Source organism: Plectropomus leopardus, chromosome 1, assembly GCF_026936395.1.
Source record: "Plectropomus leopardus strain MGB_pleo_1.0 chromosome 1, ASM2693639v1, whole genome shotgun sequence".
Taxonomy (NCBI): domain Eukaryota; kingdom Metazoa; phylum Chordata; class Actinopteri; order Perciformes; family Serranidae; genus Plectropomus; species Plectropomus leopardus.
This window is the reverse complement of record NC_142176.1, coordinates 27,253,601-27,267,063: the sequence shown is the minus strand read 5'-3', so window position 1 is coordinate 27,267,063 and position 13,463 is coordinate 27,253,601. Positions and strand designations below refer to the sequence as shown.

Here is a 13,463-nt window from a genome sequence, read left to right as displayed (position 1 = left end):
TTATACTATTCTTTATTTTACTTTGTTTACATTGTCTTCTTTATTTGTTTATGTGTATGTCTGCATGTTGTTGTTTTTTCAATTTGTTTATTTATATGTATGGTTTTGTCAATTTTAAAAAAGTGTAGTGTATGTGAGTTTGATGTCTGATGATTCTTTTTTTGTTGTTGTTGTTATAAAAAAAGAAGCAACATAAAAAAAATGTTCAACATAACTACTACATAATACCCTAGAAATGTAACGCATCTGTGGTTTGCAGTAACATACATTGCCAACAGTTATTTTGGCAATTTGCTTGAAAATCCAACCAAAGTTGTGTAGGCCTAACTGTCACATGTCAACATGTTTGACCTTGCAGATACATTCAACACTAAATCAGACTTTGCATTGTTGTCTGCCACAGTGTCTTTAATTTTACTTCCACTGAGGGGCGCCAAAGTCAGATGCTTTCAAATTGTATATCTTGGCTTTAATTACCAGGGAATAGACGTCAACTCATCAGCTATTGCTTTTTACAGTTGAGACAAAATGTGCATGCAGGCTCCAAAAAATGAGTTCATTAACTTTTGCTGGATTTACTTTTTAATGTCTAAATATAATAAAACTGTAAAAAAAAAAATCTAATATATTTACATTTAACTTCCTATTTCCCACAGACCCAGAGTTAAAACGATCCAAGCCAGGCTACATGTGAACATCACATTCACACACGAGGAGACCATGTGATTGGTTGTCAACTTGCCGTCGGCGTGACGTCACCACAGCCGGGGGGGAGCATTAAGAAAAAAGGCAGCGAGGAGGTGAGAGGAGCTCAGTGGAGGCTCCGTCAGGGGACACAGCGCAGCCTCAAGACCCCTCAGGACCTCGGGCTGAAGGGAGACACACGCTCACACTGCAGATGAAAGGCCGTCCCACATCTCTGCTCTCATCTGCTCGTGCGTGCACGGACCCGGCAAAAAAAAAAAAAAAACACCCAAAAAACCTCCTGATGACGGATACAAACACACAATTCAACAAGGATACCTCACCCACAGCCCGACGCGGACACCCAGCCTCGGCAGATGGTGTGGGATTTATTGATCTGATCCACGCGCTCACCTGTTTGTCACAGCGAGGCTGCACGTGCGTCCTGCACATCTGGAGCCTGAAAGATGATACCGACCGTCCTCATCACCACATGTGGATGTTTTAGTGTCCATGGATGCAGGAGGCGCGATGTGAAAGTAAGTCTTTTGAAATCAATGGTCTTGAGTAGTTTCCACAAACCAGACCTGTTAGTATCACCTACAGGCGTGTTTCAAATTGATACATCTTATTCTCAGTCTGCACGTGCATTGCCTGACATCTGACATATTGAAAAGGGTTTTATAGACAGTCTGCAATCATTTCTTGTATTCAAGTCTAATGTTTCAAATTGGGTTCATGGTCAAAGTCACAACCAGCAGTCAGTGTTTTTATTATGTCTACATTACATTATTTTTCTTGTTAAAATCTCACATGAAGTAAATATATAAGATATTGTTTGTTTATCAAAGTCAACATGAGGCTGTTTATTGTAACAATGAAGCTACAGGCCTGTTTAACCAAAAGCGCCCACAAACCCTCCAGATTGAGTCAATAACAGCAACTTCAAACCTGCAGTTTTATTAATGGGACCTGCTTGTCTAAAATGGACTATAGACACAGTCCCGACTCTGTTGTCTTTTGAATGGATTATGTTAATTCACAAAGGCTATGATAATTGTAGTAATGTGTGTGAGAGTTTTCTCCTGGATGTACAAAGAAAGTGACGCATGCCTTGTCAGTGCATTTACTCCCCAATTAAAACGACTGACGTCAGACGCACTTACTAAGGAAAGCGTAAGTTCATCATGAGGTTATTTTGAGGTTATGTTATAATCTAAATATTAATAAGATTACTGGATAATTCAAATGTAAGAAATGTAACAAATCGTATTTAGGAAAAAATATATATATTTAAATGTAGAAAAGTGCTCCTTCAGAATCTCAGTGAGTGTCATAATAAAGTATTAATTATGGTATTGCAGCAGAGCAATTTCCACAAAGTATTTTTTACAGGTACACTGTTGGATACCTTAAAGCAACACAGTACTGTAATGGCAAGAAATGAAAAACAGGATTATTGTTTAAAATTATGATAAACATTTAATACAAGACTAATATCCAAAAATTAGATATATATGTCTCCGCAGCTTACTCTAGAGGTTGATCTTTGATGAAAAAATATTATGTGGAGCTTTATAACAGGGTAAAGCCCTGTTTTGTGGGGGTGAACGGGGTGATTTTTTGGGGGGAACATTTTGAAAAGTTAGGGTAACAGCGTAGAGACCGGTGACCGAGGTTATATAATTTAAAGTGGCAATATACAATGTAGTACAAGATGCTACTTAACAGCTCCATACTGTGAAGTTTGTGACTCATCCTCACTTTTTTTTATTTGCCGTAAATTTGAATAAGTTACAATTACCTTATGAAGACTTGACGTCTGTCTTTGACGGCCCGGGAGATGATATATGTTATTGTGTATTTTGATGGAAAAAAAACTATTTGATAGAAAGGCTTCAAAAACTTGTTTCGTTTGGTCTTGGGGAAAAATATGGAAGAAAATATTAAGATAAACGTATTTCAGTTTTTAAATCAAAATTGTTAGTCGAAGCCCTGCTGTGTTCAATTTAGCAAGCATTAACTCATTTTTTTTCCATTTTTTTGTTCCCAGGTTCACACTTACCTTTTGCTGTTAGAGCAAACAATGGAGCCTGTTCCTGTCTTTGGTTATCTAGCTGTATGAGTGTTAATCATCCATCATAAAGCTAGATAACCGAAAGTAGGAATGACCTCCAAACACTCAGCTTCCTGCATTAATGACAATAAACAAAAAGAGAAACACAGACACAAGAGGACACCATGTCTTTTCAGGTGGGTTATCAACACACTGAGTAGTTTGATTCATCTGAACATGCAAATAACACACAAAGCTGAGACAATTAGTCGATAAGCAGATTTAGACGATCCACAGAAAAACAATAAGCAACTGTTTGAAGGGATTTTCCAGACAAAACATTTCAGTTCCAGCTTCTCATTTGTGAGGATTTGCTGTTATAGAAAATTGAACATCTTTGGATATTGGACTGTTAGTTTTATTTAAAAAAAAAAACTTTGAGAAATTGTTTAGGCATGATCAGTTTTCTAGCATTAGTTGCTGGCAATCATAGATCAAAAACACATATGTCTTTTTACTTTCAGTTTCTGAAACAGTCCTGAACACAGTTAGAGCTGTTGGCTTGTTGATGTGAATACCTCATTCCAATTACTTTAATTTGTTGGTATTTTGTTGAGCCTTTTAAATAACAGTAGTTATCACACATTCTGTGTTTAATTATTACACCACTTAGACAAACCACACACATATATTTTATATTTTATGTCATTATAAGCTCTGTAATTTATACTATGTTCCCCTTTTCTCTTTCTGTGAAATTTCACGTTTCAGAAGACAGAGCTAACTTTCTGTAGAAGGTTTTCTGACATTTGAGACTACTGGGAACATAGGTGTTATTACTGGAAAGTAAATAAATAAATAAATACAGAGCAAATACTGCATATGTTAAAAATCCTAAAAGAGTCTCTCTGCTGTAATGTTTTCAGACACACAGACACTTGCTGCTCCACACTTCTTTTAGAGTTTTGATACCTGGTACCATTTCTTTGAAATGTATTTTATGGATATATTTAACAAATTGTATTAACTAATAGCCCAGTTTCACTATTGATTTGATAAACTCAAACACTTCAGATGATATAACTTACAATATAACTATAATAATGCTCATAAATTCCTTTATAAAATTATTAATTATTCTTTATGTTATCAAAGTCTTAAAATGTTATTTAATCCTACTGTTATTTAAATAAATGTATCTAAACAGGATTTTTTGCTGCCTTTAAGCACACTGCTGTAAATGATGTAAAGTGAAGATACAGACACATGATACATGTGGCTTCATTTGTGTAACTTTGTATGTTTCATATCATCACTGAGATTCACAATTTATTTTGCATTGATTGTCAACCAGACTGCATATTTTAAACATCCACTATTCTTACTGTGAAAACCCCCACAGACATTTCTTCCTTAACCCCTGTCTTGCATATTAGCAATAAAATAAAATACATGATAAAAAAATGAAGAACCTGTTTCACAATTTAGTCTTTCCAAAACTGTCGAGCCATGGGCAAGAGAGGAAAATGTCAGCCTGTGTCCGTGAATCTAAACATCCCTTTTTGCTGGTGTAAAAGGGCATCATTTTTATTACTGCAACTTTTCTTTTTTAAATCATAAAAAATGCATAATTTCATTTTGAATTACCCAAATATTTTCTTAAATGTATTTTTGGGTATTATTTGATGTACAGATGGCAGCAGTTATTTAATGCCAGAAATTTTTGCACCAGTTGTTGGAAATGCAAAAGAAAACTAAAACATTGTCCTGAATCTACTTGGCCACCGCTGTGATGTCCTTACTCTAAAAGAAAGGACTTGTCCTGTGGTGAGGACACATGTCAGACTGTGCAGGTTATAGAGTTCGGCCTCCTTCACTGTCAGAACATCATGTTGTCTGTATGGAAGCCATCTTGACGGCGTCTCCCTGCTGCCTCTAAAATGGTTGTGTTGGCACATAGCGGGGCCGCTGTAATTCGTTAGCTGTCTGTCAGACCATAATCAGCACGGTCTTTAAGTCCTCCTGTCTCAGGTTTTACTGCACGTCTCCTCTCTGGTGTGATCTCACTAACTAAGAGATGTAATTAGTGAGGTCACGTTTCTGAGCCCTTTTTAAGATCGTTCAATGAGTCGGTGTACGTGTAACTGCTATACTGTGACTGAACAGTGAATGAATGAATCAGTGATCTGCTGGCTGACCATCTCATGGCATTTCATTAAAGTTGTTGTTCCTATTCACCTGACATCTCCCACTAATGTCACCGCTGGGGAAATAATAATAAGTCTGATTAAGTGAAGCTGAGAGAAACAACACATTGTAGCACACTTGACCTTTGAGGAGCAAATATTAGACAGCTCCTATCAAAAACTGCCTCGCATAATAAAACCCAGATTCAGCTTCTAGTGAGTTAGTTAGATAGTTATTTTGGGTCCAAACAATACACACAAAAAAAAATAAAATAAAAATCATATATATCTTATATATGATAAACCAATTAGTAAAAACATTAAAATGTAATGTAACACCAGCAACACCACAGAGTGTCTTCATATTTCCTATTTCTCATGGATATCCTGCACGAGGGCACACCAGTGAGTGTTTTTCATTTTGAATGCCACTCTTACAGCAACACACACACTTTGTTCTGATGGTGTACAGTCTGCACGTTCAAGTAATTGTTGCTTATTTTAAAGAAAGCACGACAGATTTAAAGAGAAAAGAAAAGGCCCACTTTCACATAAATTTGGACATTTTAAGGTCATTTAAAACTGTGAAGATCGAACTGCAATCACCTGATTCATTTACATTAGTGTGGCCACATCCTGTTATAGTGGTCTCCTCCCACATAAACATGGGCAAAAAAGTAAAGTAAATTAAATAGAAAAGAAAATGTAAGGAGTTAAAAATTCAAATAGGTAACACTGAATGCTTTCATTTGGTTTTGTGTATAATCTGTTTATTTGATCCTTTAAAGGGAGATGCCATTTTTAAGTCAATAGTCCAAAAAATATTACATTCACTGAAATTATTTTCATTTTATTTATTTAAAAATATAGTAGAAAAATGAGCCTTAATAGGCCTTAAATATGGGCCTTATATGAAACTTTTACCTAACGTGCCCTCTTTTTTTTTTGACAGGAAATTACAGGCCTAAATAACAGGCCTTTAGTCAATAGATCTGCTTTGGTAAAATCTCACAGACCACCAGCCTGTGTTAATTAATGTGTTAATTATTGTCTATCTGTCTTGTACGTGTAATGGGTAGAGATGCAGCCCGTGAACAATGAACATGGAAATATTTTTTCATCACAAATCTCCATTAAAGCGCAGGAATGAATAAATCAGAGGAGGCAACAATGATGGCGTTTTTCGTTAATGAGTCAATCAACGCGAATTACTGTATCGAAGTGAGAGTGGAGAAGAAGGCCTATAATTTCATAATAGCCCCTTTCAAAAAAAGTCATACATTAAGAGATGATTAATAAAGATTTCTAATAGAGCAAAATACATATGTAATATTCCCTCTTTCACTTATATTTCAAACTGTGGTCTGACCTCCAAAAAAAATCTGCATATGGAAATGTATTTTCATTAGCGGGCTTGCTTGTGTCACCTGGAAATTACGGTTTAATACAGTTAAATAAGTATCATCAAAAACCTGGGCTGTTTTACGTTTCACCTGGGTTATTTTACAAACAGAGCCCAGAGATAAGTTACTCACAGAGCGGCTGAAACAGAGACTGAAGCTGCGAGCAGAAACGCGTCCTGCCGAAAGTCTTTATCCGACATGAGCGCTCTCTGATGGTCCCTCCGCCAAACCATTACTGCGGGATAAAGCGGGCCTGCCTAAAAAAAAAAGACAGAAAAAAACAAGAGTGGCCTTACAAAGATGGAAAATAAAGGAAACAATCACGCAACTCCAGCCGATAATGAATAGGAGCCAGACAAGCTCTGCATATTAACATAATTGCATAGAAACGAGGGGAGCAGAGAGAGTATTTAAAGGCGCAGCAGCACCTCCGCTCTTATCTGCCTGTCTGGAGAACAAGACCAATATGAATATTTAAATTACGGACAAAGAAAATGGACAGTCAATTCTTGTCATTAATCGTTTTTATAAAGGTGCTGATTCGCCCTTAAACCTAAGCTGAACTCATAATATCTTTTAAAACGCTCTGCCAAAGAGGTCTGCATAAAAAACGGGAAAAAATGTCTATAAATAAAAACACATAACGAAGTAGCCACAACCAGGGCTGTAAAAAAGAAATACTAAAGTCACTAGTCCAAGCCCCCCCAATGCTCACCTGCCCCCAAAATTTTGACCAGACACCTAAATGATTTCCTAACTGTTAATTTTCTAAAAACCTGAAGAAAAAAAAGAAAGTTGCTTTAAAAGGTGCCTTTATTTAATTTCTGGTGGGGAAATAGTTTAAAGGTTAAAACATTGAAAGTTTTTAATCTGGTTTTTAAAATACTTAAAACTGCCTACAAACCCCACAATTCGTTCATTTTTAATTGTAAAATGCAATTTTCCTAAAAATTGCTTTAAAAAAAATCCAGCTTAGTCCCTTAAACTTTAGTATTTTAAGAAATTGTCCTCATAATTGTCCTCAGCTGATCAAATGCTGCACAAAGTAGAGGCGTCACAATATACCGGTATGATTACAGTGATATTTAAAATAAAATATTGACATGTTATTAATACACATTTGATATCGTGTGAATAATCAGCCCCTTCAATAGTTTGTTACTTTCCACTCCTGCTTTGTCTCCCTCCCAAACACCATCGCACTGCCTCTTCACTATCAGTTAAGTGAAATTGCTCTTTTTGTAAGCTTTTGTACAGTTATCGCCGCGTCCCTACATTTGTATTTTGAGTGAAAATTATTTGCCAAAAGGCAATACACATGATAAACCAAAACTAGATAATTTTTTTTTTTTTTTTACATAAAATAGGAATAATAAAAAAACTATAAAATATCTATGAATATATTTATAAATAAGAAACTAATTAGTGGGGTCACATTACTGAGATAAATATATATAAATATTTATTATATAAATAAAGACAACGATTAATTACTTTTTATGTGTGTGTCAAATTCTATATACATATCACGATCGTAATCGTGAACTCTATTCGCCATGATAAGTGTTTAGTGAAAATCTGATATCATGCCAGTCCTAGCACACAGACACAGACAATATGGTGCCATTATAAGACTATTGTGTTCAATACAGTCAAAGCACATAGAATACACTCCAGTATTTTATATTCAGACTTACAGATCTGTTGGGTAGTTGTTTTCCTTGTGCCATCTGAGTTTTCTGTAATAATCTGTGTTTAAGGTTTCTGTTTTCTTATCAAAACAAAGCCAAGTACTGGCTTCAACTGTCGGCACAACGGCTTGAAAAATAAAAGGGGTACTGTTCCTTTATTAGACACCAGGCTGTAATTAGACAAGCAGCTTGGGGGAGGGGCAGGTGTGAAGCTGGGTGATAATGTGAGCTCATACAGCAAAACGCTGTGAGACTACCAACACAGTGCACATGTGTAAATCTGCCTGATTAGCTCATTTAAAAATGGGTTTACCGTTGGATTTAAACATTTCAGTGTGTGGATGACTCACTTTATTTTATAGATTAACAGAATAGAATTGATAATAGTTGCTCGTTCTCTTTGGCCTTCAGCCTCAATGCGCAATAACTGTTGTCCATAACAAGGCTGTTCTAAATTGCAAATTAGATTTTCTTTACAGTTTGAAGGAATTCCCAAAAATTATATTTTATTCTTCTTAGATTTCTGAGACATTCATGGACAAGCACAAACAACTAACATACACCTGTACACATTTAAAGTCTAGGTGTTGTATTTTCTCTCATGCACAAACACAGTGCAGCCCTCTCAGACGCTGCATGTTGGTGCTGAGCGCTGCAGCTGCAGGAGACCTGTTGGTAAACAGTCGCCAGTGTCCACATTATCATTCTGATCCTGGCTTCTCTCCACAATGGCTGCTTTGTGAAAGGAGCACTTGACAAAGGTCCGCCACTTCTTTTTCCCAACGCTGTATATATGTGAGAGGGCGCTGCAGTAAACCCCAGGCAGTGGAACGTCGCGTCAGACCAGACAGTGGCAGATGCTTGCATTAGCACAGCAGCCATGAGAGTGTCTCCTGGAAAAGTTGTCCCATTGTCTTCCTGCCTCTTTATGTCTGAGTGACTCTCTCACGATCAGTGTATGGGTGTGTGTGGTCTTATGCCAGAACTGATGCTCGAGTCAGATGTGTATCCTGCTTGAGTAATAATAGCAGAGGTACCTCAATGGAGCAAAGTTCTCTGCACAATATGAACAATTTTCAAAACTACAATTCATAAACAACCAACACATCAGACACCTGTCCAAATATTTACAAAAAGAACCCTAGCAAAATAACCAACTAATAAATTACTACTACTACTACTACTACTACTACTACTACTACTACTACTACTACTACTACTAGTACTACTACTACTACTACTAATAATAATAATAATAACAAATCAAAACAAAATACACTAATTATACCCAACATTGGAAATGCACATGAGGAGACAATAAATAAATGAATATATATAAACATAAATAAAATAAAACAAACTATAAATGACAAAGGCCTACAAAACAACTGCATATTCTTTCAATTTTGTTACTAAGGGTAAAATAATCCTGAATGAATACTTTTACTGAATTATGCAAGTAAGGGTGGTCTGAGTAAAAGCTACTATCTGTTATTGATTTCTGTTACGACATCTGTACCAATCACACAGACATTTAAGAGAACCCGATTTAGTAGCATTGCAGGCCATATACAGAAAAATATAAGGAGTCACAGGTCAAACAATAGTAAATGCACACACTGCAAGAAAATCAGTGTTTCTAGACCAGAAAAACCCATTTACCATAGAATATTAATTTCTTATCAAAACAACTTTGCAACACTACTAAACAGTTTAATGTCTGACTTAACAGTAGTTTACTGTTGTGCAAAGTATTTGTCTATCTTCCGTCTTTTCAGGTCCGCCGCCATGCATACTGAGGTAAATGATTTTATCGACTACTAATCAATCAGGTGAGGTAGTGACATCTAGTGTTCAAATCAGGAGGTGCGATGGCAAGACGTGCCAGCAGTAGTTGCTCAGGATTACAGCGATATTGTGATTAAACGAGGCTGTACTATGTACATACAGTGCAGTTTATTATATATATTCTCAAGCCGTATTCTAGGTTGTTTTTTTTAAATGCCGCAGGGGGATACAGAAATACTAGAACTGGCAGCAGAAAACATTGGGACTCATGAATATGCACGTCTTCATTGGAGTGTGTGTGTGTGTGTGTGTGTGTGTGTGTGTGTGTGTGTGTGTGTGTGTGTGTGTGTGTGTGTGTGTGTGTGTGTGTGTGTGTGTGTGTGTGTGTGTGTGTTGGGGGAGTTAGATGATGTGTTGCTATGTGACAGAGGCTGAGACTGGCATTTAAGCAAAGAAGGAGATGGTTCGATACGCAGATCACAATTATAGCAAGAGTGATGTAAGAATGATGCGTACAATGTCAGGTCTCACCCTTTGTACGAGCCATTTTGTTTTCTGCTGCGAGACCTCGCGCTCACCAGAACAAAGCCATGGTTTTACAGTATACAGGAACGATGCATGAAGGCATCCGGGTCCAAACAGCCTCATATCTCAGTACCTGAACCTGCGCAGAATGACTTTAAGCTCTCCTGAAGGCACGACATTGTGTGTTTTGACGTCCCAACAGCCCCCAGTCCCCCCACTAGGATACTGCAGCTGCGATCCTGTCTTAATCTGGGGATAAACGCGATTATCCTGCTATGGCTTGTTCTTGGCTTTGTAACAGCGACAGGGGACCTTTCACAGCTCCCTTTTTTCCCATGGTCGAGTGGGTCTGAGCAGCTAAGACCCCCGATGTGGACCAGTCACCATTCATAGGGTTTAGGCTGGAGCGAACGGGCACATCACACTGACCCTGAGGCAGATAGATGGATATAAAAACTGGATGTTGAAAATATTAGCCTTATTGTTATTGAGTCCTCATCAACTGTCTTAAAAGATTATTTGAAAAATCTAAAGATAATTTTTATGTGCACAAATACCAATAATAATAAGTAGTAATATAAGTTTTAACGTTTATGACAGTAGTGTTAGATGTGCAATAATGTAAGATGAAGAAAAAGACTATTCTGATTCCTCCTGTTATTATTATTATTACCATCATGAGTTGTAGAAGTTTTGATATTTCTGTGTTGATAAAGATTAGTATCATTTTATTATCTGGATTATTTCTTAATTTCACTGTAACAAGATGATTTATAGTAATGTGACTGCAATAAAATGCTTTATTTTTATGCATTTGACTAAAAAACTTGATGAAACTTCATGATTTATACAGGCACATGGAAAAAGGTTGTCCTCAGGGCCTTCTGTCAGAAATATAGTCAGACTCACGAAACACACACGCACCAAATCGAATCTGATCTCTACTCTTTCATACCATACCGCTCATAATAACCCAAACTACTTTTTCTCTAAACTTCTAGAGAGAACAGATTTATACAGCAAATATTTAACCACATATAAAAGTATTGTGGGAACTAAATCACAGAAAACCTCTAAGGACTGGATTTCCATTCTTCCCCGCCAGTCGCTCAGACTGTCAGTCAAGTTCAAGTTCACAGAGGTAGAAATGTCTCGACTCTTCATTCACTTGTGTCAGACCTCCCCCCCAAAACTCCTCCTCTCTCCTCCCCCCTCCCCCCGTGCTCTGCAGTCACTGCATGGCGTTTCTATGACAGAGGGGCTGTGGCGTTGTTATGGCAGCGGGCTGAACGGCCTGGCAATGCGCTGGTGAAAAGGACAGCCTGTCAGAGAGTGAGAGAGAGAGAGACTCAGGTTCCCCCCAACAGCTGGGCACAGGACCCCCCCTATAACCCCCCACTCAGGCCTTTCAAACACCACCCAGACCCTGGGAACACCAAGAATTTCACATTCATCATCCTCTCTCTCACTCACACACACACACACACACACACACACACACACACACACACACACACTCACACACACACATACATACACACACACTTTTATGTGTTGCTCTTCTCTCAGAGCTACACCTCACTTCATTAAGCCCACCTGTATTGAGTAATCAAGTAAAGAATTTCTAATTAAAAACAAAAACTGAAATTACACAAATGGTGGCAAGGACAAGTTCACTTTCAAACTGTGTGTGTGTGTGTGTGTGTGTGTGTGTGCGTGTGCGTGTGCGTGCGAGTGAGTGAGTGAGGGGTGATAGAGTTTGTTGAGGTCTCATTCAACTTTGAGCAAGAAAGGCTGATGATTTGCATAAACTGCATGCTGTCTGAGGGGCTCGGGGGTGGCAGTAAAGATATGAGAGAACATGAAAATAAAGCAAGCACGATCGTGCATTGTGGAGCTGCAGGCAGAAAGAGGAGGTTTGAATAAGAGAGAGGGTGACAATTGGCAAAGAAAAGGTCTTACCATGTCTCCCAGTGGGATTAAATTGTCCAGGAATCTACTTATATATATATATATATAGATATATATATATGGATGAAATCTGGAAGCGGCGTGGCTGCAGGGCTGATCTCCCATTAGACAAGCATACATGTGCTGAGATGATGCAACCACTTTAAGAAATGTGTAAATGTATCAGAGGGGATGCCATATTATCAGAGTAAACCTGTACAAAAATTTTAAATGGTGAGCTGGTTCTTATAATTTATGTTTTTGTCTTTTTCTTTTGTTTTCTTTTAGAAAATGACCACAATCATGCTGATGCTGCCATGCTGTGGAGAATCTTCAGAGCTTACGTCACTGTGTTAATCACATGGATTTGCCGGCCAATCGATACATGTGGTTTTGTCTCTGGCTGCAAACACAGTTTTAGACACAATTCATAAATAGAAATAGTCTCACACTAGATTTGAAACTATAAAAAATGCATATTCTCTGAATATAATGATACTTGAACATCATGTATTTGTTATTTGAGAATCATTTTCTGAAAAGTTCGTAAAAATGTGGATGGATTTTAACCAAAATGTGATATTTGATTTATGACCCAACGTTCTCTTGTCAAAGCAATATTGACTTTTTGTCTTTGTAGTTAATTATTTGTGATTTTATTTGTATTTAGAGGATCTTTTAAGGCATTTAAAAATCAAAATGTGGAACGATTGCTGTTTTCATTCATTTACTCTTTATTCAGATGGCATTATGGCATGAGGGCTGAATGACATGTTTTGCTTTTTCCTCAATAAAATTTAGAAGAAGAAACTGTGTTTTTATTTACTGTGCTGAAACAGTTCAGAAAGGCTGCTGTGTGTCAGCACCTTGGAAAGAGACAGTGACAAACAAGCACTGCACGTTTTGAGACAGTCTTCAATAAAGCTGCATATTGCAGGGTTGTGTGGCCATGGAAAACCTGGAAAAGACATGGAATTTCAAAATCTTATTTTCCAGGCCTGGTAAAGTCATGGATTAGTAAATTCCTTGAAAGTTTTGGAAAATTCATGGACTTTTGTTGTGTGTAATAAAATAATTGTTAGAGTATTCTTGCATGGGTAGCGTTTCATGTAACGTAACATAACGGCTGATTCATTTTCTGTAGCATTTGAACGTAGCTCTAACATGCGCCAATGGCTTA

General features: G+C 37.3%; 2 long non-coding RNA genes across 2 annotated transcripts in view; one reads left to right on the top strand and one right to left on the bottom strand.

Moving 5' to 3' along the window:
- The first annotated feature begins 2,237 nt into the window (after positions 1 to 2,237).
- LOC148190431 (uncharacterized) lies at positions 2,238 to 13,093 on the top strand. Its single transcript, XR_015776823.1, has 2 exons — positions 2,238 to 2,937; positions 12,572 to 13,093. It is a non-coding gene; the product is annotated as an uncharacterized LOC148190431 (long non-coding RNA).
- The window catches only part of LOC148190430 (uncharacterized), a 29,941-nt gene continuing 19,644 nt past the window's right edge, over positions 3,167 to 13,463 (bottom strand). The window contains exon 2 of the long non-coding RNA XR_015776824.1: positions 3,167 to 6,586. This is a non-coding gene — a long non-coding RNA (uncharacterized LOC148190430). The remainder of the gene's footprint in view (positions 6,587 to 13,463) is intronic.